General features: G+C 39.9%; 1 pseudogene; it reads left to right on the top strand.

The window, feature by feature from the left end:
- Positions 1-1,586: 1,586 nt before the first annotated feature.
- LOC143271621 (vomeronasal type-2 receptor 116-like) lies at positions 1,587-13,216 on the top strand (annotated as a pseudogene).
- Positions 13,217-24,682: the final 11,466 nt, after the last annotated feature.

The following is a 24,682-nucleotide window of genomic DNA, read 5'->3' as shown; positions in this document are numbered from 1 at the left end:
AGGACCCAGGAGAAACTGTGAGAAGAGAAAAACATTATCAAAATACCCTCTGGGAAAAAATTCAATTTAAGAGTAGGCTATCCCCCCATATATAAAATGGAGAAGACATAGCCTACTCAAGAAATGCTAGTGGAAAATTTGCCAACCAGAGGTTGAAAAGAAGTATTTTCCAACCATTGTCTTGTTCCAAAATCAAGTCCAAATTGACCAAAATTTTTAGTGTAAGTCCAGAAAGCATGAATCTGATAAAGAAAACATCTAAATATATAGAATAACTCAGGAAATAAAACCATATTTTAACAAGTGTGATTGCGTAAAACTATTTTTTTTGCATTAAAAATGTTATTAGCATGTTAAGAAGCAGCCCACATAGATGGAAAAATATCTACTGGCTATACTAGACTGAAGAATATCTAGAATATAGAAAGTAGTAATAAACTGGGGCTGTAGACACAAGTCAAAAGTTAAGAGCACTTGCTGATCTTTCAAAGGATCTGAGTTCAGTTTCAACCACCCATATTGGCAGGCACCTCAAAACCACTTAAAATCCCAGCTCTGCAGGATCCAGCTTCCTCTTCTGGCCCCCATGAGAACTGCATTCTCAAGCTTCCTACAGATACACACACACACACACACACACACATATCATCTATCAAATGTGCATCCGGTACTCAAATTGCCAAGATGAAATTCTCTGTCAAAGTGGACAAGAACACATTTCTCATTTTTGTGACATCCACTCTCATCAACATTTTGGGTTTTTTTCAAGCTCTCAAGCATCTGCTGTTTTTCCAACCTTACAACACAGGGGAATTTGTCAAGCTATATCTGAAAATGCCATCGAATGCATGATAATCCTTGTATTAACTACAAAGCTTTCATCTATAGAGCCTTATCTGTACTAAATTCTGTGCCCTTATTTTCAGACTAGCACCTGAAAACTACCAGTTTGCTCTGCCTTTGGCTTTTGCAGTGGAAGAAATCAACAGGAATCTATATCTTCTACCAAATATGTCTCTCACATTTTACATCATCACTGACACAGATCATGATAAACAAGCATTTCAAAATTTTGTAGAATGGCGTATATTTCCCCTTAACTACATCTGTAAAGAAAAGAGGCCATGCTGTGTAATGATTACAGGACCAATGTTAGCACCATCCTTGAGCCTGGCACATTTTTCGCAGTTCTGCAAACATCCACAGGTGAGGTTGTTTGGGTGGGAAAGTATGGAATCTTTCTCATTGTTTGGCTAAGCGTGATGCTGAGGAGAGTATAAGGGGGGAGATTGGCTTCAAATTAATGTAAATCAAGTTCAACTGTAATTAATCAGCCACTCAATGGGACATTCCCAATTCATTGTTTGGGATATGGATGAGAAGAAGAATTAGTAGTCAAGGGGATATTCCTTGAACAAACTGTAGAAAGTGATTTTTTTCATGTTTCTAACAGTGTAGTATAACTGTAGTAATAGGGAAAAATTGCCCTTCCTGTCCTTTAAACTGGTGCTTCACACACCTCAGGGCTCTCATTGAGATTTCTGACATTGCTCTTCCTCATGCTGCTCCCTGTGTTTTATGTCCTTCAGCTCACCTATGGACCTTTCCATCCTATCCTGAGTGATCGTGAACAGTTTCCCAATCTGTATCAGATGGCCCCCAAGGACACAGCTCTGGCCCTGGCCATGGTCTCTTTGGTGCTTCATTTCAACTGGAACTGGGTTGGGCTGGCCATCTCAGATGATGACCAGGGTCTCCAATTTCTCTCAGATCTGAGAGGAGAGAGTGAAGTCCAAAGAGTCTGCTTAGCCTTTGTGATCGTGATCCCAGTCAACATGGAATTATACATGTCAAGACCTGAAGTGTATAACAACCAAATTGAGACATCATCCACAAATGTTGTTATCATTTATGGTGACACAGGCAGTACTCTAGCTGTGTGCTTTAGAATGTGGGTATCACAGGGCATACAGAGAATATGGGTCACCACCTCACAGTGGGATGTCACTACAAGTAAGAGAGACTTCACCCTTGACACATTCCATGGGACTCTTGCTTTTGAACACCACCATGCTGAGATTTCTGGTTTCAAAAATTTTGTTCAGACACTGAACCCTTCCAAATACACAGACATGTTCCTGGCAGGACTGGGGTGGGTGTACTTTAGCTGTGAAGCCTCAACTTCTAACTGTAAGACACTGGAGAACTGCTTATTGAACGTCTCACAAGAACGCTTAATGCTACAGAGTTTTGACATGGCCTTTAGTGATGATGCTTATGATATATACAATGCTGCGTATGGTATGGCCCATGCTCTCCATGAAATGGTTCTTCAACAAGTAGAAAAACAGCAAATCAACACTCTGAGAGAACTGGATTCTGACTGCTCACAGGTACTGTATCTTCCAATGGATGGTACTTGGTGTCATCAATGTTATAATCCTTAAAGGGTCTCTCACATGCTGAAACCAATATTTGTCATGTATGTGGTGTTTGTCATAAGGAATGTTGTGTATAAGTGTACTCATCTGATTCTGACACCACTGTAGGCTCTGGGGACCATATCCCTGATGATTCTCTGAGAGCTATATTACAGGAAATAGTGCTGATTCAGTTCAATATCTACTTGTGTACCTGTGTGTGTGATTATACTTGCGTCTGATTTCTGTATGTCTTTGTGTTTGTGTCTTTGTGAGTGTCTCAGTGCATTTCTGTGACTTTGTATGCATGTGTATAGATGTGCTGCTTTGCATGTATGAATATTTCTCTCCTGTGTTTGTTCGTGGCTGTGTATATGAGCATATATTTGTTGTGTGTGTCTCTTTGTGAATGTTTTTTTTTATCAATGTGTCTCTCTGTGTGTGTTTTTTATCTTTATGTGCCTATGTGTTTCTGTGTCTCTGTCAGTACTTGATTGCTTAGGTCTGTCTGTACATGTGTGTTACTGTATATGTTTGTGAATGAGTGTGTCTCTATTATGTGTGTGCCTCTGCATGGGTGTATGTGTGGAAGTGTTTGTGTGTGTGTGTGTGTGTGTGTGTGTGTCTGTATGGTGCATATTTATATTTGGTGTTTGTGTGTATTTCTGTGTCTATATTTGAGGGTTTCCTCTGAGAGAACTAAAATTCTAGGAACACAATGACTTTATTTATTCACATGCTTTCATTGAGTTTCTCCCTTGGGCACCTTCAATAAATTTACCTTAGGATGAAATAAGAACATATTTTCAGACCTAAAATAAGGTAATATAGATTGAAGAGTGTTGTCTATCTTTCAGCTTCACCAATTTCTGAAAAATATGTACTTTGTTAATCCTGCTGGAGATGTAATAAATATGAATCCGAAAGAAAAACTGCAAGCCGAGTATGGCATTTACCACATTTCTAATTTCCCACATTGTGTTGGATTTAAGGTGAAAATAGGAGAGTTTAAGCGATATTTTCCATATGGTCAACAGCTTCATTTATATGAAGATATGATAGAGTGGGCCACAGGAACTAGATAGGTGGGTCTGACCAAAATGTACTGTTGCACACCTCACAGTTTTCACCAGTGTCAAGAGGGCCATTTGGGTTTCCATGTGACTTAGTGAAATTAGATGGATGGTCGTGTAAAGACTCAATTTTAAACTTCTAGTTGGTGTTTCTAGTTTTTTAAAATATGATTTTTTAAATAAATTTTTTAAAATATAAGACACACATATTATATATTTTATTGTATCAGAAACTCTCTGATTTATAAACAAATATAAAACTAGATGACCAATGTTTGATATTATTCCCAGTAAAGTTATCAATATTCTCTTGGTACCATTCCGATTGCTGCCCATTGCCTTTCTTCTCTTCTGCTGAATCTATAATCTGCATGCTGAAAATACTGAAGCTAATTGTAAGAAAAGATTTTGATCTAGGAACAGTTATGCAAATCATTAATTTATATTCTATAATTTTATTCAAGCACTTTGACCAGGATGTCCTAAATTCCCCACTTCTCTAACAATATATCACATTTTCATGGTCCACCTTAGATCTTTTACTAATTATAACTTTTTTTAGACTATTTTTTGTATGTAGATGTTTTGCCTGTATATATCTGTGTTCCATTTGAGTATGAGGTATCTAAATATGCCCAGAGAGGAATTAAGATAACGAGGAACTGAATACAATTTGACCCTAAGTGTAGGAGTGGAGGATTGAACAGCAAGTGTGATAGATTGCTGAGCCACCTCTACTGTCCTGTATCATAAATTCTAAAGGAACCCCTCAATAGAAGATAATTTATTTGCACCTTAATTCTTGCATAACTCATTCAAACAAACAAATGAACAAACAAAATATTTGTATTGTTTCCTTATCAGTTTGGACAGGCGCTCATAGTCATAATAATTTGGCTTTGAGAAAATTTGTAAATAAAATATCACATTATGTGTCCCCAGATATATATAGGTATTGATTCTGATGTGTCTGGTTTCATAATATCTGAACTACATCGCCTACTACAATGTTGAGTTTGAAAGGGGTTTACATAGAAAGTGTGCAAAGTTAATCTGAAATGATATCTCAAGTTGCTCAGATAGAGTTAAATCAAGAGTTAATTTTTTATTTTTACAGTGATGAGAAACTTATGCTCAAAGAAGAAAGCAAATGGGTTAAAGTTTTAGCTACTGGCCTGTTCCCCTAGATCAGAGGACAGCAATGAAATCACAAGTCTGCTTCTATCAGGCCTAACTTGAACATTATAAAAACATCAACCAAAAGGATAGGGAGGACTAAAAACAACACAATATATATCGTATTCTAGATATGCAAATTTTAAGCAGAAATGGCACTTGCAAACAGTGAGGCAGCAGGAGAATCATAGGCTCACATGACAGTGAACTCAGTGACATACTAAACAAAGACTTCAAATAATAATTGTAAGAAAGTTGCAGAAATCAAAGAGCATAAAAATAACCTCTAAGGACAAACCAATTAGACCACGAACACTTGCAAATAATAAGAAACTGAGTGAAGATGTGACAAAAATTCAATAAAGGTACAATAAAAATGAAGAATTCATAATAACTTTCTGAAAATGAAAGACATAACAATTCAAATAACAGACTGTCTAAAACTTCTTACTAAGAGAATGTCTCAAGTAGAAGACAGGCTATTGGGACTTGAAACAAGACAGATAAATTTTAATTTAAACTCTGACAAAGATAAAACAATAAGGAAGGATGAAGAAAACACAAGAGACTTCGGGGACATCAGTAAAAGACCAAAATAAGAAAGCACAGGCACAAGAGGAGGACAACATGTTACAGGCATCATAGGTATTTCTCATAAAATGACAGCCAAAATTTTACCAAATGATGGGGAAATATGGCCACCCAGATACAGGAGGCAGTCAGAAGGCCTAACAGACAGGTTCAGAAAAGGAGAGTTTGAATTTTTAATATTACTTAAAATCTCAATTATGCGAAATGAAGAGGAATTTTAGGTTACAAGAGAAAAGGTCAATTTCATTGCAAGTCCCCATCATAACCACAGTAGCTTTATTCATAGACAGTTTAAAAGGAGAGAGTATCAATTATGTTTTTAAAACAGAGACAAAATTTCCAAGTTCAACTACTATACCCAGCAAAGCTATCCTTCTTAATTTTAGAAAGATAGCAAAACTTGTAATGGTGACTACAAATTGCAGGAATATATAGCTACTGGAACATCACTAAGGAAGACAATTCCACAGTGTCTTTACACTTCACACTTCTTCACACTGAATATTAAAATAAACAGTAGATGTCACAGGAATGTGTAGACTACACTAGATCACTAGACAGAAAAGCAAAGTTTTGAAATACATCAAAACTTACAAAAACACAAATTGACAATAATCACCAAATAGTTTTAATTAATAACTGAATTTGAAGAATCTCACTCTCTAATCAAAGGACACAGACAAGGAATTTTTTTTAAAAAAACAAAGAAACAAACAAACAATACTGTCTTGCTACTGCACTCATAAATAAGAATAGATTCTCTACAGTACAGGAAAAAGACCATTCTAGGTAAAGTGAGTCAGAAAGAAGAAAATTGCACTCTAATCAATGAACATGGATGAAGAAATTCTCAAGTAAATAGTGGCAAACAGGTCTCAACCGCACATCAAAAAGATCAGTCCCTATACACAAGATGACTTTATTAAAGGGATGTAAGGCTGGTTCAACATATGCAAATCAATCAAGTATAATATGTCACATAAATATATGCTAGGATAAAAATTGTAGGCTCATTGAAAAAGATGGAGAAAAGGTGTTGAACAATGTCCAGCATCCCTTTAGAGAAAGCAAACAAAGAAACATTAAAAAAATCCCTTGAAAAATTAAAAGGACATTTCTTGACAAAATAACTTTGTATAAGACAAAACATGGACAACATTGTACTATATGGAAAGAAACTCAAAGCATTCCCATTAAATTCAGAAAAGGAACCAAGTATGGTGGTGCTTTCCAGAATTAATGAGCAAATACATAAATAGATCAATAACATGACCAGAGGCCAATTAGACAGAGACAACTTCTCAATTTAGTTTCTCTTTTTTTCTTGTATCTCTGCTTTGTGTCAAGTTGACAAATCTAAGCTATACAATGGGTGGGTAGGGTGATCAGTTCAGGCATTCCAGTGGTCACACAACATATACTCCTAGGTCTTCCTGAACTTTTAGTAGTTCAGAAGCACCTCAATATTTCATCAATTTGTTCTCACATATTCATGTGTGGCCTTGTACAAAGTACTGAAAGAAATGTGTTCACTCAGGTTGTGTATAGAAAGAAAACTTGTTAACTTCTCAACATGATGTGATGCTATAACTATTAAAGGAGTAGTCAAACTCCTGGCCCAGCATCTGTCTGCTTTTCCTCAGATACCCTCTGCTGTGTGCAGTGTTGATTGTCACCCTGGATTCAGAAAATTCCAACAAGAAGGAATGGCAACCTGCTGTTTTGATTGCACCCCCTGCCCAGCAAATGAGATTTCCAATGAGACAGGTAAGTGTTGACTACAGGGAGAAATCCTTCAGACTGATTGACTTCTGCTATCCACACTGCACTTTCGAAGGGGCCTGGAATGGGGCTGCACTGCTCTGTGTTATTCACCACAGAAGACTACTGGGACATAGGTTCAAGCCAAATAAAGTCATCATTAGCTGGATGTCAACTACAGTTGATGTTCAGGAACCCAGTGTAGTACTGAGCCTTTCTCAGGGTGAGATTTGAAGCAAAAGAACCATGTTCTGGGTTGACATACTTCATTTACCAAGAACAGTGAGCCAAAAGTAGATCCATAGATGCTAAATAGCAAAGTTAGTACATTTTGAGACTTTCCCAGAGCTATAAGGGCTATGATGGATTAGGCCTTTGCTTCAGTTTGGCAGGTGGTGCTGCTAGGTGGTGAGTTTTATAGTCTGAGTGGTACTTCTATCATGGAGTCTGTTGAGCTAGGGCATGTCTGTGGACCTACTAAGTTCTGTGGCCCTTTTAGAGCACAAATAAAATCTACTCCTTTCCTAAGTTTGTTTTACAAGTATATGATCAATAATAATGTCCTTATAAATAACAACCTGTGCCTTCACATACACCTTTGACTCAGTGTAAAATAATTGCTGGTAGTATTTTGTAAAAGAAAGTGTTTTGAAAAATCAAACAGCCTTGTGAGGAATTCTACACTATATCTGTCCGATCATTATATACCTGCAAAGGTACATGTAGACTGGATTGTAGTCACAAATCTTTGTAAATTGTTGGTTATTCATTTATCCTCCTTGAGTGTATCTATGTGTTTCTGTGTGAGTTTATGAGCAGGAGATTGTGGAGGCCAAAATAGTGCATACAAGCCCCTTGAATTTGAGATATAGACAGGTGTAAGCTTGCACATGGATGCTGAGTCCAAACCCTTGTTCTCTGCAGAGCTGTAAGCACTCTTAACTGTTCAGTCATCTCCTGCCAATGAAGTCATGAATCCTACACAATTTGTTCTTGCCACTGCCCACAAATATTGTTGACAAAGAAATGTATTGAGTCATGTAGCAGGAATCTTAGAAGGTCTTATTAATAAAATCAAACCTGGAGCCAGATATGGTGGTGAATGCTGGAAGATCAGAGAAGCAGAACAAGCAACAGCTATCTCACCTTGCCAGTTCCTCAGCTGATCCTGTTTCCTCAGGCTGGAAGCCTCTTAGTCCTCGTCCAGAATTGGTCTCAGCTGAACTGGAGCTAAAAAAAAGCCTAAAAGCTTAACCAGCCAAATGCTTCTAGTTTCTGGTCTTCACGCCTTATATATCTTTAGGATTTCTGCCATCACTCCCTGGGATTAAAGGCTCACTTCTTGGGATTAAAGGTGTGTGTCACTATGCCTGGCTGTTTCCAATGTGGCCTTGAACTCACAGAGATCCAGAGGGATTTCTACCTCTGGAATGCTAGAATTAAAGGCATGTGTTCCACCATTTTCTAGCCTTTGAATCTAGTGGCTGTTCCGTTCTCTGACCCCAGGTAAGTTTATTAGGGTCCACAATATTTTGGGAACACAATACCACCACAGAGTCACCATATATTGGAATGGTAAATAAGTATTGTGTGGTGGTGGGCATGCTTTTTATACAGCATTAGATGAATTGCTAGTACTTTGTCTTGTCATTTAGCTGACAAGTGTGTAGGGAAGACAGCATGAAGATGTTAATTCAGGGTGGTAACATAAGGCTGCAATGGGAGCCTGCTAAGGAAACTTTGGGAGGATGCAAATGCTGTTACTTCCATGTGAGGCAGGTTCTCAGAGGGTTTTGAGACTGATGCCATTGTAGGTTGTGGTGACTAAAGAGTAGTAACTGTGGGTAAAATTACTAGAAACAGCTAAACACGAGGCAGCACTTGATTTCATATAAAAAATGGGGAAAAGTGTGGACACATGATGTAGAGAAAGACAGGTGTCCCTCTTAAGATTACTGTACACAGTAGCAATGAATGTCACAATAATATAGATAAAATAGTTTTTTTTTTTTGGTTTTTTGAGACAGGGTTTCTCTGTGTAGCTTTGCACCTTTCCTAGAACTCACTCTGTCGCCCAGGCTGGCCTTGAACCCCCAGAGATCCGCCTGCCTCTGGGATTAAAGGCGTGGGCCACCATCACCAAGCTGATAAAATAGTTTTGTAGGGAAAAGAAACAGTCACAATTTTCCAATGATAGTTTCGCATACACAATCCATATAAGTCAACTCGCTATTGGTTTGGAGATGGCCAAATTCAAAGGAGAGTCAATAATTGTTTTTGACTTTTATTGACAGTCATTGTGTATAATGCAAAGAACAGTTAAAAAAAACATTTAGGGCCGGGCGGTGGTGGCGCACGCCTTTAATCCCAGCACTCGGGAGGCAGAGGCAGGCGGATCTCTGTGAGTTCGAGGCCAGCCTGGGCTACCAAGTGAGTTCCAGGAAAGGCGCAAAGCTACACATAGAAACCCTGTCTTGAAAAACCAAAAAAAAAAAAAAAAAAAAAAAAAAAAAAAACATTTAGGGTGTTGGAGAGATGTCTCAGCGGTTAAGAACATGGGATGCTCTTCTAGAGGTCTTGTGTTCAATTTCCAGAAACCGCCCAGTGGCTCACAACTATCTGTAATGAGATTCGGTGCCCTCTTCTTGTGTGCAGGCATACACGCAGGCTGAGCACTGTATACATAATAAATAACTAATTTTTTTCAAAAAGACAATTTAGGATCAATGAGAAGAATTAGCATGTAAATCTCTTGCCACAAGTCTGATGACCTGAATTCATCGAAAGATGTCTATTGGAATGAGATGGAGCCAATTCCTACAAATGGCTTCTTGACAGCTTGTGCTTTACACACACACACACACACACACACACACACACACACACACACACACGTTTAAAAAACAGATTGTAATAAAATTAATTAAAGATAATCACTATAAAGGGCATTTATAATAATAAATACCAAAAAACCCAAAATCTTTATGTTTATGAATATTTGAATTAGGCATATGTAGAGGGTAGTAAGTCCATACAGGGCCAGGTCCATGTGACATCTACCTGAGGCATCTGATGCCTTTTGTACCAGAGTTACAGGTAGTAATATGGCACCTCACATATTCTTGGAACTGTACTTAGGCCTCCTGTAAGAGCAGACCATGTTCTTAACAGCTGAGCCATCTTTCCAGCCCCTTAAAGAACAACAAACCAAAAATGCAATCATAGCTGTCCATAAATGCTGGTTGGTTTTATTCATGGAATGACTTAAAATCCTGGAAGCACATCATTGCTCTCACTTATTATCCACAATTTAGCACAATTCCAATCATATTTCACTTACTTGCTGTGGTGGAAATGACAACTTATGAATGGGGTATTATTGCTCAATTCAAATATTCTGTATTACCACTCTCACTTGGGAGTTCTCATGTTGCCTTGTTCATGCTGTTTTACCAAAAACTCCTTCACCATTGAGTATATTAGTAGAACCCAGGTCTGTTGGATCCCACAGAGGTTTCCTAGTGATATCTGAGCTTGCTTTACCAGCATGGCTTCCTAAGAGGATGATTGGACCTCAGGCCTGGCTACTAGCTGTTTTGTAGGGTCTACCTTTAGTTGTATCTAGTAAGAAAGAGGTCTTTTGCCTCCTCCCTTGGCATTGATATAAAAAGCCCTTTGGAATAAAGTTCTGAGATAGTGGATTAGGATCTAGGCCCCTCTGAGGCTATCCTGTGTTTCTCTCTCTCTCTCTCTCTCTCTCTCTCTCTCTCTCTCTCTCTCTCTCTCTCTCTCTCTCCTCTATAATTCTATCTAAATCCTCTCATCCTTCACTCCCCAAAAACACCCAGGGGGAAAATGTGGGGGTGGGTCCTGACACAGGTTTCATATAGAAGGAAATTAGGGAAGTAAGCAAGTGTCCTGTGCTCACTAAGGTGGTGGTATAAGATACAAGACTACTCGGTGCTATGTATGTATTGAGTTTTCTACCTTAAGAGTAGGATTAATTCATTTTATAAACTATTTTCTATCCCTATTCCCTGATGAGGACACAACTAAGGGCATCATATTTAAATAATTTTTCTTGAGAATTTCATACATTATAAAACAACCCTCTCTAGTAAATGGAATAGAACAGCTCTGAACTATAGCTTACTTTTCCTGGGTTGGACTGACAGAATGATTGAATGCATTTGTACAAAAATCAGAGCCTTAAAAACAAGGATTTGGTGAGATTTTAAAATGGTGTTCCACTTTGGCAAAACAGTATGGTGGTTGGTCAAAATGCAAAACATTGTTACTCTGTTACTCAACAATTCTACCCTTAGGAATATATCCTCAAACTACTGAAAATGTGCACCTATGAAACATGTACATGAAGCTTTACAGCAGTGTGTTGCTAATAGTAAAAAAGTTAAAACAACTCAAATAGCTATCAAATACTGGAGAGAAATAAAATGTGGCTTATCCATACAATAGAATATTATTAAGACATAAAAATGAATGAGAAACTGACAGATTAAATGACTTTGGTGAACCTTCATAATTTCATTTGTAGATCTTTCCATTTCTAATTTATAAATACATTTGGGGTTATAAATTATAAATGTACTGTCTCCTGTCAACATTGTATACTTCTATTTGATGATTTCTGTGTCAAACATTATATGGAAATGTTTCCAAGTGTTTTCTGTATTAACTGTGAATGAATAGAACAAAATAAATTGCCTGTGATGGAAAAAAAAAACACCATCTCTCCTCATTCTATTTTCCACACATCACATGCAACAAAACTCTCAAACTCATGAGCTCTTTTTCATTTACTATTTTCAAACACTATTTTTCATTTACTGCTTTCACTTATGTATGCACTTGCACACACACACACACACACACACACACACACACACACACACACACACGATTCTACTTGCTATTGCTTGGCTACTCGTGTGTTTGGTGATGATCATATGGGAATAAAAAAACCTATAAAAGGTTTAATCCTGGATAAGACCAAGTCTCCATCTCTCTTGAGAGCATCACTTCTAATCCAGACAGAAAGATTCATATTATAGTGTATCAATAGGATCTGTGTTTGTCCTTGAAGAAGATAGGCATTATGATACGGATGCAATGCTCTTCAGAAAAGTCTCAACTACATCTTTATCAATAAAGTATGTGGATGTTTTAAAGATTTCAAAATACAGAATACACTGGTTTGGCCTGTCCATAAGGAATGCTGAAGTTGCACTAACAATACTTTTGCTTTCTGCATCAGATATGGATCAGTGTATGAAGTGTCCTGAGGACCAGTATGCCAATGCAGAGCAGACCCACTGCCTGTACAAAGATGTGACCTTTCTGGCCTTTGATGACCCCTTGGGGATGACTCTGTCCTGTATGGCCTTGGGTTTGTCTACATTCACCGTTCTGGTTCTTGGGATCTTTGTGAAGCACCAAGACACTCCCATTGTGAAGGCCAATAACCTCACTCTCAGCTACATCCTGCTCATCTCCCTCATCTTCTGCTTCCTCTGCTCCTTGCTCTTCATTGGCCATCCCAACTCAGCTACCTGTATCCTGCAGCAAATAACATATGGAGTTTCATTCACTGTGGCTGTTTCCACTGTGTTGGCCAAGACAATTACTGTGGTTTTGGCTTTCAAAGTCACTACTCCTGGACGAAGGATGAAGTGGTTCCTGGTGTCAGGGGCACCAACCTACATCATTCCCATCTGCATCATCATCCAAATTCTTCTCTGTGCATTCTGGCTGGGTGCATCTCCTCCCTCAGTTGAAATTGATACATACTCTGAGCATGGCCACATCATCATTGTGTGCAACAAGGGCTCAGTAACTGCTTTCTATTCTGTCTTAGGATACCTGGGCTCTCTGGCCCTGGGGAGTTTCATTGTGGCTTTCTTGGCCAGGAATCTCCCTGACACATTCAATGAAGCCAAATTATTGACATTCAGCATGCTGTTGTTCTGCAGTGTCTGGGTCACTTTTCTCCCTGTCTACCACAGCACCAAGGGCAAGGTCATGGTGGCTGTGGAGGGCTTCTCCATCTTAGCCTCCAGTGCTGGCTTGCTGGCATGCATCTTTGTCCCCAAGTGCTACATCATTTTGATAAGACCAGAGAGAAATTCTCTTCAAAAGTTAAGGGAGAAAACATTTTCCCGGACTCACATTTCATAAATTTTAACTGACAAATGTGATGTTGGTACAGGACCAACTATTAGGATACAATGCAAGATTATTCATTAGCTAATGACCGTCACTGTTTCTTCTAATGGTGTTGTTTATCAGTGTCATGTATGCTACTTTTATATTGTCTCCTATAACTTTCTTCTCAGCCACCAATTTCTACAGGACTTTGCTTTTGGACATTAGTGATGAGTGGAAGTGTTCTTTTTGTCTCTAAAATGTAATAAGATTTGAAATTAACTCAGAGGTTTCTTTTTGATAACTTAGTGAATGTAAGACTTTGACAGCAATTGATAATTGCCGAAATTTTAGGAAGTTTATGACCTCATGTTTGCAGATGAAGGCAACAAAATGCTACCCCTTGTAGTCAGAAAGAATACAGAATCCTGATGCATCTTTGGATTTAATGAGGTAGAACTTAGGAGTGACATGGATGTTTCAATAAACAGATATTGCAGAATATTGCAGAAACTGGAGAGATGTCTCAGCAGACTAAATCATGTACTGCTCTTGTAAAGTGTCAGAGTTCAATACACAGACATCATAAAATGTAGTTTACACCCCCTCACCCCCCTACCCACCCCCACCCCCGCCGTAACAGAATCTCCATGGGTCAATGTCCTGTTTGGACCTCCAAGGACTGTTATGCATACACACACACACACACACACACACACACACACACACACACAGAATCCAAAACTTTTCTATCACTAGAAAATAAAGAGATTTCTGTGGGATAATAATAAAATAAAACATACCAAGAAAAAACAAAACAATAACACATTAGATTGTACAAAACAAACAAAAAGAATGAAAGGAGCCCGAGAAAAGTCAGATAAATCTGAGACCCACTTGGTTGCACATTCTCAGTCCCATAAAAACTGTAAAGTGGCCGGGCGGTGGTGGCGCACGCCTTTAATCCCAGCACTCGGGAGGCAGAGCCAGGTGGATCTCTGTGAGTTCGAGGCCAGCCTGGACTACCAAGTGAGTTCCAGGAAAGGCGCAAAGCTACACAGAGAAACCCTGTCTCGAAAAACCAAAAAAAAAAAAAAAAAACCAAACAAACAAACAAAAAAAACTGTAAAGTGGTAGCCATTGTACATAGTCAAAGAAACTAGTAGGCTAAAATGAGAGAAGAAAAAAATTAGAAAAAAAATCAATATAAAACAAACAAAAAAGATTAAAACAACAAAGAAAAAAGGAAAACACCTTGACATGATATCGTGAGACAAGAAACATCCAAATATGCCACAGAGTTCATTTTCTGTTGGTCATGTACTGTTACACATGCATTCTACCCTGCCTCCTGAGGGCTTGGATTAAAGGTGAGCACTACCACCACCGAGGGCTCTTCTTAATCACCACTAATTTCTCAACTCAGCCAACCAGCATCCAGTATCTCAGTAAAACAAACGTTTCACTTTAGCAGAGGGCCTAGTTCAAAGAGGGTGGTGACATTCCTAGGCTGGTGGCCCTGAGTTCTATAAGAAAGCAGGCTGAATAAGGAAGTAAGCAGCACCTCACCATGGCCTCTGTCTCACTTCCTGTTTGATTTTGGTCCTGGCTTCCTGCAATGATGGATTCAAATGTGAAGGTGTATGCAAAATAAGCCTTTTTTTTCCAACTTGGTTTTTGGCCATGTTGTTTTATTGTAGCTATAGAAACTCTAAGACAAGATAGTACCAGGTGTCAGGTCTTGCTTTGACAGACCTGACCATGTTGTTTTGTAGGAGGACTATGGAGGGACTTTCAAATATTATGTAAGAAAATTTTTAGTGTTTACCTAATGGGAGCTGTTCCATACTAGCTAGGAATATAAGAATGTTGAGTGCAATGCAGAAGATGGGAGCATGGCTTGTGAAGTTTCAGAGGGAAGTTTAAAGACTCTATTGGAGCCATTTGTTATTTTATATTAAGATTCTGTGGCCCTGGTTATCTGGGGCTGAATAACCAGCTATGATTAACAAAATATTTGAACTGCTAAAGGGAAACCTTTGTTTTACTGACATACTGGATGCTGGTTGGTTGTAATTGAGGAAATAGTGGTGATTAAGAACAGCCGGGCGTTGGTGGCGCACGCCTTTAATCCCAGCACTCGGGAGGCAGAGCCAGGTGGATCTCTGTGAGTTCGAGGCCAGCCTGGACTACCAAGTGAGCTCCAGGAAAGGCGCAAAGCTACACAGAGAAACCCTGTCTCGAAAAACCAAAAAAAAAAAAAAAAAAAAAAAAAAAAAAAAAGAACAGCCCTCAGTGGTGGTAGTGCTTGCCTTTAATCCCAGCACAGAGGAGGCAGAGCTAGGCAGATTTCTGTGAGTTCAAGGGCAGCCTAGGCTATAGAATGAGTTCCAGGACAGGTATTAAAAGTACAATGAGAAACCATGTCTCAAAAAAAAGCCCAGCATTGCTGAGTTGAAATCTTCTGAGAAGTGGTTCCTGATGGCACACGGATGCTGTGTCCCAGAGGCAGTTGTATTTCATGCTGGCAGTCAAATTTGATAGTGTGAGAATCACCCAGGTGGTACTGGTTTTGAAGGCATGATTTGGCCATGGATTCCAGCTGAGACTTGGCACTGTGAGAAGCCAGGAGATTCCATTGGTGAAGGCAGAAGTACACTAGCAGTTGAAGGTCTAAAATTAAAGGAGTCACACAGAGAATTTGAGACTTGGAACCATGAAGAGAGTCCATGAGAGGCATTGATGAAAGTGCATCCACATTGCAGCAGAAGACCCATCATTGTGGTTGATGTGAGTACTGCGGGTTGACTGACAAGAACAGCAGCAGCTATAGAGTGGAGCCATCCTGAGCCTGGAAGGCAAGCTGTGTGTGCTGCAGATGATGGAGCTGAAGAAGTGCCCTAAGCCCTTTGGAGAAGCCCAGAAGATAGTAAGTGGATCCAGACATTGAAAATCGAACTCTTACATAGTTGGAGAGTGGATTTTATTTGTCAGAGAGAGACTTTGTTTTGTGCCTTTCCCTCTAGAAGTAAGGAATTATTTAACCTAATTTTTATTTTTTTAAGAGCCCACACTTGGGAGATTTCAAACTTTTAAAAACATTTTTGGCCTGGGCGGTGGTGGCACACGCCTTTAATCCCAGCACTCAGAAGGCAGAGCCAGGCGGATCTCTTGAGTTCGTGGCCAGCCTGGGCTACCAAGTGAGTTCCAGGAAGAGGCGCAAAGCTACACAGAGAAACCCTGTCTCGAAAAACAAAAAAAAATAAATAAAATTGTGAGCATGGGAGATCTGTCCCTGTTACACATCTGTCTTGAGGTGGTATCTTGGAGGAGAGTTGCCCTCCTCCCCCATGCCCATCAATATTGGGGACAAGTGATAGAGCTGTCTTTGTGGTCATAGAGTGGGAGAGCTATACCTGACCCTCACCAGTGCAATACTTGGGAGAGCAGCCCCTGTACCTCACCAGTGCAGCACAATGGATCCATATTTGTTAGTGCAGGTGTGTGTGAGCCAGTCCCGAAGTGGTAAGCATGGGAGAGTTGTCCCCTTTTGACATCAGGTAGACCAATCCTACAGTTTCACAGGCCCAGACCCAAGGATATGCCTTGACCTGTCCCACTATCCACCCCATCTATGATCTGCTGAAGCTTGTGAAGAGACTTGGTCTGTAGACCTAAAGTCTCAAGATTTCTAAAACACAGGTCAACAACAGGATATCCAGGAGGAGCCCTAGTGAGGGCCCAGCATTGATAAGATAGTGGAAACCAAAGGCCTCGAACCAGACCAATGACTCTTTGCAATGAACACTTGCAAGTAAAGATAAATGCACATAGGGGTTTACGGTGTGAATCATTGTCTCACATTGCAGCTTCCATGATGAGATTAAAAAAATTTCCCGTATTTTATTTTATTCCATTTCCCCTTTTCTCTTATAAACACACTTTTTTCCTCTTACACACACACACACACACACACACACACACACACACACACACACACACACACACACACAAGTATTTGAATGGAGCAGCCAACTGAACAAAGTGTATTTCCATGAGAATGAGGGAAGTACATCATGGGAAGATTCCTGGGGCTTTATAGACACATGAAGCATGCTCTTCTTCTATTGGGAACCCTGTGTGTATAAGAATGTGTGCCAGTCCCCATCTTTTTTATGGATTATTATTTACTCTTGTCTTCCTGACTGATCTGGCTCTCTCAGACATGGTTCACTAAGTCTTTGTTCACATACAGGCATCACACAGACCGGTTTTGAAGCTGAGTGCCAAGTATCTTCTGCTGATTCTATCTGGAGTCCAGGATATAGAGAAGCCTCCACCTCAATGGCTGCAAATGGCCTTCCTGGACTGTATGTCTTTCCCAGTCTGTAGGAGTTGAAGGAAATATGCACCAGTTAGCAAAAGGTGAAGGACTGTGAGGAAGTGACAAGATAAAGGCTGCTTGGATGTTTAGAGGTGAGTACAGAGTCAGTGGGAGTAGTTACATCTGGGCATTTGACACAGGGCATCATAATTCAAGAGAGGCTCCAGATGTTGTCTAAAAATTGGCTGTTCTGGTTGACATTTTATTTTATTTTATTTTTTTATTTTACAACACCATTCAGTTTCACATAATAGCCACAGATTCCCCTGTTCTCCCCCTCTCACCCCCCTCCCCCCAGCCCACCCTCCATTCCCACCTCTTCAAGATCAAGGTCTCCCCCGAGGACCAGGAATGACCTGATAGACTTAGTCCAGGCAGGTCCAGTACCCCCCTCCCAGACCGAGCCAAGCATCCCTGCATAAGTCCCAGGATTAAAACAACCAACTCATGCAATGAGCCTATGAACCGGCATCACCGCACAGCTGCCTCCCAAACAGATCAAGCCAAATGACTGGCTCAACCATTCAGAGGGCCTGATCCAGTTGGGGGCCCCTTAGCCTTTGGTTCATAGTTCATGTGCTTCCATTCATTTGGTTATTTGTCCCTGTACTTTATCCAACCTCGGCTTCAACAATTCTCACTCATATAAACCCTCCTCTTTCTCACAATTAGACTCCCAGTGCTCCACCAGGGGCCCAGCCGTGGATGTCTGCATCCAGATTCCTCAGTCCTTGGATGGGGCTTATGGCACAACTATCAGGGTGTTTGACCATCCCATCACCAGAGTAGGTCAGTTTCTGCCGTCTCTCAACCATTGCCAGCAGTCTTTTGCGGGGGTATCTTTGTGGATCTCCGTGGGCCTCCCTAGCTCTCTGCTTTCTCCCCTTCTCATGTGGTCTTCATTTACCATGGTCTTCTATTCCTTGTTCTCCCTCTCTTTTCTTGATCCAGCTAGGATCTCCCACTCTCTTTCCCTCGACCGTCGCCCTTCATTGTTCCCACTCATGACCAGGCTGTTCATGTAGATCTCATCAATTTCTCCATGTCTTTTTTGGGATTCCGTTTTCCAGGTAGTCTCACTGGTGATGTGAGTAGCAGTCCAATCATCCTTGTTCCACATCTAGCATCTTCCTATGAGTGAGTACATACCATATTTATCTTTCTGAATCTGGGTTCCCTCACTCAGGATGATTTTTTCTAGATCCATCCATTTGCCTGCAAACCATATGATGTCATTGTTTTTCTCTGCTGAGTAGTATTCCATTGTGTATATGTGCCACAATTTATTTATCCATTCTTCAGTTGAAGGGCATCTAAGTTGTTTCCAGATTTTGGTTATTACAAACAATGCTGATATGAACATAGCGGAGCAAGTGCTCTTGTGGTATGATTGAGCATTTCTTGGGCATATGCCCAGGAGTAGTATAGCTGGATCTTGGGGGAGATTGATTCCCAATTTTCTAAGAAAGTGCCATATTGATTTCCAAAGTGGTTGTACAAGCTTGCATTCCCACCAGCAGTGGAGGAGAGTTCCCCTAGTTCCACATCCTCTCCAGCATAAAGTGTCTTCAGTGTTTTTGATCTTAGCCACTCTGACAGGCGTAAGGTGGTATCTCAGAGTTGTTTTGATTTGCATTTCCCTGATGATTAGGGATGTTAAGCAATTCCTTAAATGTCTTTCAGCCATTTGAGTTTCCTCTGTTGAGAATTCTCTGTTTAGTTCTAAAGCCCATTTCTCAATTGGATTGTTGGTCGTTTTGATGTCTAATTTCTTGAGTTCCTTATATATTCTGGATATCAGTCCTCTATCACATGTGGGGTTGGTGAAGATCTTTTCCCATTCTATAGGCTGTTGCTTTGCCTGGTTGACCGTATCCTTTGCTCTACAAAAGCTTCTCAGTTTCAAGAGGTCCCATTGATTGATTGATTGTCTCAGTGTCTGCGCTACTGGTGTTATAAATAGGAAGTGATCTCCTATGGCAATGTGTTCAAGACTACTTCCTACTTTCTCTTCTAGCAGGTTCAGAGTAGCTGGATTTATGTTGAGGTCTTTGATGCACTTGGACTGAAGTTTTGTGCATGGTGACAGATATAGATCTATTTGCAGCCTTCTACACATTGATATCCAGTTATGCCAGCACCATTTGTTGAAGATGCTTTCTTTTTTCCATTGTATACTTTTGGCTTCTTTGTCAAAAATTATTTGTGCATAAGTGTGTGGGTTAATGTCACGGTCTTCAATCGATTCCATTCGTCCAATACCAAGCTGTTTTTATTACTGTAGCTCTATAGTAGAGCTTGAAGTCAGGGATTGTGATGCCTCCAGAAGTTGTTTTATTGTAGAGGTTTCTTTTAGCTATCCTGGGTTTTTTGTTATTCCATATGAAGTTGAGTATTATTCTTTCCAGGTCTGTGAAGAATTGTGTTGGTATTTTGATGGGGATTGCTTTGAATCTGTAAATTGCTTTTGGTAAGATTGCCATTTTTACTATGTTAACCCTGCCTATGCATGAGTATGGGAGATCTTTCCATTTTCTGACATCTTCTTCAATTTCTTTTTTCAGGGACTTAAAGTTCTTGTCATATAGGTCCTTCACTTGCTTGGTTAGTGTTACCCCAAGGTATTTTATGTCATTTTTGGCTATTGTAAATGGTGATGTATCTCTAATTGCCTTCTCAGCTTCTTTGTCCATTGTATATAGGAGGGCTACTGATTTTTTTGAGTTGATCTTGTATCCTGCTATGTTGCTGAAGGTGTTTATAAGCTTTATCAATTCCTGGGTGGAATCTTTGGGGTCACTCAAGTATACTATCATGTCATCTGCAAATAGGGAAGCTTGACTTCTTCCTTTTCAATTTGTATCCCCTTAATCTCCTTATGCTGTCTTATTGCTCTGGCCAGAACTTCAAGTACTATATTGAATAAGTATGGGGCGAGTGGACAGCCTTGCCTCGTTCCTGATTTTAGTGGAATTGCTTTGAGTTTCTCTCCATTTAATTTGATGTTGCCTGTTGGCTTGTTATATATTGCCTTTATTATGTTTAGGTATCTTCCCTGTATTCCTGATCGCTCCAAGACTTTTATCATGAAGGGGTTTTGGATTTAGTCAAATGCCTTTTCTGCATCTAGTGAGATGATCATGTGTTTTTTTTTTCTTTGAGTTTGTTTATATGGTGTATTACATTGATGGACTTTCATATGTTCAACTACCCTTGCATCCCTGGGATGAAGCCTACTTGATCATGGTGGATTATTGTTCTGATGTGTTCTTGGAGTCTGTTTGCCAGTATTTTTATTGAGTATTTTTGCATCAATGTTCATGAGGGAGATCGGTCTGTAGTTCTCTTTCTTTGTTGCATCCTTCTTTGGTTTAGGAATCAGGGTAATTGTAGCCTCATAGAAGGAGTATGGTAATGTTCCATCTGTTTCTATTATGTGGAACAATTTAGAGAGTATTGGTATTAACTCTTCTTTGAAGATCTGGTAGAATTCTGCACTGAAACCATCTGGTCCTGGGCTTTTTTTGGTTGGGAGTCTTTTAATGACTGTTTCTCTTTCCTTAGGGGTTATTGGGCTATTTAAATAGTTTATCTGGTCTTGATTTAATTTAGGTATGTGGTACCTATCCAGAAAAATGTCCATTTCTTTTAGGTTTTCCAGTTTTGTGGAGTAGAGGTTTTTGTAATATGACCTTATAATTCTCTGGATTTCTTCAATGTCTGTTGTTATGTCCCCCTTTTCATTTCTGATTTTGTTGATTTGGATTCTCTCTCTCTGTCTTTTGGTTAGTTTGGATAAGGGCTTGTCTATCTTGTTGATTTTCTCAAAGAACAAACTCTTTGTTTCAGTAATTTTTTGTACTATTCTCTTAGTTTGTAATTTATTAATTTCACCTCTCACTTTTATAATTTCCTGGTGTCTATTTTTCCTGGGAGACTTTGCTTCTTCTTGGTCTAGAGCTTTCAGGTGTGCTGTTAAGTCACTAGTGTGGGATTTCTCCAACTTCTTTATGTGGGCATTTAGTGCTAAGAATTTCCCTCTTAACACTGCTTTCATAGTGTCCCATAAATTTGGGAATGTGGTGTCTTCCTTTTCATTGATCTCTAGGAAGTCTTTAATTTCTTTCTTTATTTCTTCCTTAACCCATTGGTGATTCAGTTGAGCATTATTCAGTTTCCATGAGATTGTAGGTTTTCTGTAGTTTTTGTTGTTGTTGAAATCTAACTTTAAACCATGGTGGTCTGATAGAACACAGGAGGTTATTCTAATTGTTTTGTATCTGTTGAGATTTGTTTTGTGGCCAAGTATGTGGTCGATTTTAGAGAAAGTTCCATGGGGTGCTGAGAAGAAGGTACATTCTTTCTTGTTAGGATGGAATGTTCTGTAGATATCTATTAGGTCCAATTGGGTCATGACATCAGTTAAGTCCTTTATTTCTCTGTTAACTTTCGATTTGGGAGATCTGTCCAGTGGTGAAAATGGGGTGTTGAGATCTCCCACTATTAATGTGTGGGGTTTTATATGTGGTTTAAGCTTTAGTAATGTTTCTTTTACATATGTGGGTGCCCTTGTGTTTGGGGCATAAATGTTCAGAATTGAAACTTCATCTTGGTGGATCTTTCCTGTGATGAGTATGTAATGTCCTTCTTGATCTCTTTTGATTGATTTTAGTTTGAAGTCTATTTTGTTGGATATCAGGATGGCTACCCTTGCTTGTTTCTTAAGACCATTTGATTGGAAAGTCTTTTCCCAGTCTTTTATTCTTAGGTAGTGTCTGTCTTTGAATTTGAGATGTGTTTCTTGTATGCAGCAGAAAGATGGGTCCTGCTTTCATGTCCATTCCCTAAGTCTATGTCTTTTTATAGGTGAATTAAGTCCGTTGATATTAAGGGATATTAATGACCAGTGATTTTTTTCCTGTTATTTTTGGTGGTAATGTGTGTGTACTTCTCTTCTTTGGGGCTTACTGTTGTGGCTTTATCTATTACCTGTGTTTTCGAGTATGTATCTGACTTCCCTCGGTTGGAATTTTCCTTCTAGTGCTTTCTGTAGGGCTGGGTTTGTGGATAGGTTTTGTTTAAATCTGGCTTTGTTTTCGAGTGTCTTGTTCCTTCCGTCTATGATGATTGAAAATTTTGCTGGGTATATTATTCTGGGATGACATCCATGGTCTCTTAGTGTCTGCATTACATCTGTCCAGGTCCTTCTGGCTTTCAAAGTCTCCATTGAGAAATCAGGTGTTATTCTGATGGGTTTACCTTTATAGGTCACTTGGCCTTTTTCCTTGGCTGCTCTTAGTATTCTTTCTTTATTCTTTACATTTAGTTGTTTAATTATTATGTGTCGAGGGGACTTTTTTTGGAGGTCTAGTCTGTTTGGTGTTTTATAGGCTTCTTGTATCTTCATAGGCATTTCCTTCTTTAAGTTGGGAAAGTTTTCTTCTATGATTTTGTTGAATATATTTTCTGTGTCTTTGAGTTGGTATTCTTCACCTTCTTCTATCCCTATAATTCGTAGGTTTGGTCTTTTCATGGTGTCCCAAATTTCTTGGACATTTTGGTTCATGACTTTGTTGGCTTTAGTGTTTCCTTCGACTGATGAAACTATATCTTCTACTGTATCTTCAATGCCAGAAATCCTCTCTTCCATCTCTTGCATTCTGTTGGTTATACTTGCATCTGAAGTTCCCGATCTTTTACTCAGGTGTTCTATTTCCAGCATTCCCTCTGTTTGTGTCTTCTTTATTTTTTCAATTTCCCTTTTCAGGTCTTGGACTGTTTCCTTTGTTTGTTTCATTGCTTTTTCATGATTTTCTTTCAGTACTTTATTATTTTCTTCCAGTACTTTATTGTTTTCATGCAGGACTTTATTGTTTTCTTGCAGGACTTTATTGTTTTCTTGCAGGGCTTTAATGTTTTCTTCTAATTTGTTTGCCCTTTCCTCTAGTTGTTTACTGCATTCTTCCAATTTTCTTGTCTTTTCCTCTACAGAAGCCTCTATCTTCTTCATGAAGTTACTCATAAGTCTACTTTTTTCTGCTTCTTCCTATTTTTGATGTTCAGGTCTAGATGTTGGAGGCGGGCTAGGTTCTGGTGATGCTGTATTGCTCTTCATTTTGTTGTATGTACTTCTGCCTTGACGTCTGCCCCTCTCCTTGTGGTTCCTTCTTGGTCTTATCAGTGTACTTGTTTCAGAAAGAGCTGACAGATTCAGGAAGTCTCTCTCTCTTGTCCAAAAAGGAGTTCTCTTGTCCAAATGGGAACTCCCAGGCAGGATGGAAGCTCTTATCTGGACTAGAAGTCTCTGGTCCAGAAGGGAAGTCAGGAACAGGATGGGAGCTGGGGGCCGGTCTCTAAGTGTCAGAAGGTGGCTGGGGTCTTGGAGAGGTAGGTGTGGGGGCACGGCACGGAGATTGCAGGGGCTGGGGGGGCTTGGAAAAGGGGATCCCTCCCGGTGGGGCTAGAAGGGGACCTGCCTGGTGGCCAGAACCTGGGGCCAAGTTGGGCAGGTCTTCCCAGAGTGGCTGGTGCCCAGGGATGGGGTCCGGGTTGGGCGCGGATACTCACCTGTGGTCCAGATGGGAAGTCGGGGGCAGGATGGGAGCTGGGGGCCGGTCTCTAAGTCTCAGGAAGTGGCTGGGGTCTCGGGCAGGTAGGCGTGGGGCAGGGTGTGGAGATTGCAGGGGCTGTGGGGGGGTGGCTTGGAAAAGGGGATCCCTCCGGGTGGGGCTAAAAGGGGACCTGCCTGGTGGCCAGAACCTGGGGCCAAGTTGGGCAGGTCTTCCTGGAGTGGATGCTGCCCAGGGATGGGTTCCGGGTTGGGCGGGGATTCTCACCTCCGGTCCAGAAAGGAAGTCGCTGGTTGACATTTGGTATTGGGTTATAAAATGAGGTCCTGAGTTTGCAATAACTTAGTGTGTAGCTCATTATGTAGTGTTCTGGTACAGTATAATCTTTATGAAAAGTTACATCAAATGTGAATAATTTGAATTTCTTCAGAATAATACATATAAAAAAAGAACACATGACAAATCAGAGAATGGTTTGAGGGCTTCAGATACAAAACACTATATTGGCACAAATTTGTTGTAATGAATGTCAAATTTAAAAAATGT

The sequence above is a fragment of the Peromyscus maniculatus genome, chromosome 1 (genome assembly GCF_049852395.1).
Source record: "Peromyscus maniculatus bairdii isolate BWxNUB_F1_BW_parent chromosome 1, HU_Pman_BW_mat_3.1, whole genome shotgun sequence".
NCBI lineage: Eukaryota > Metazoa > Chordata > Mammalia > Rodentia > Cricetidae > Peromyscus > Peromyscus maniculatus.
The sequence above is the reverse complement of the archived record's forward strand: the minus strand, read 5'-3'. Positions and strand labels throughout refer to the sequence as shown.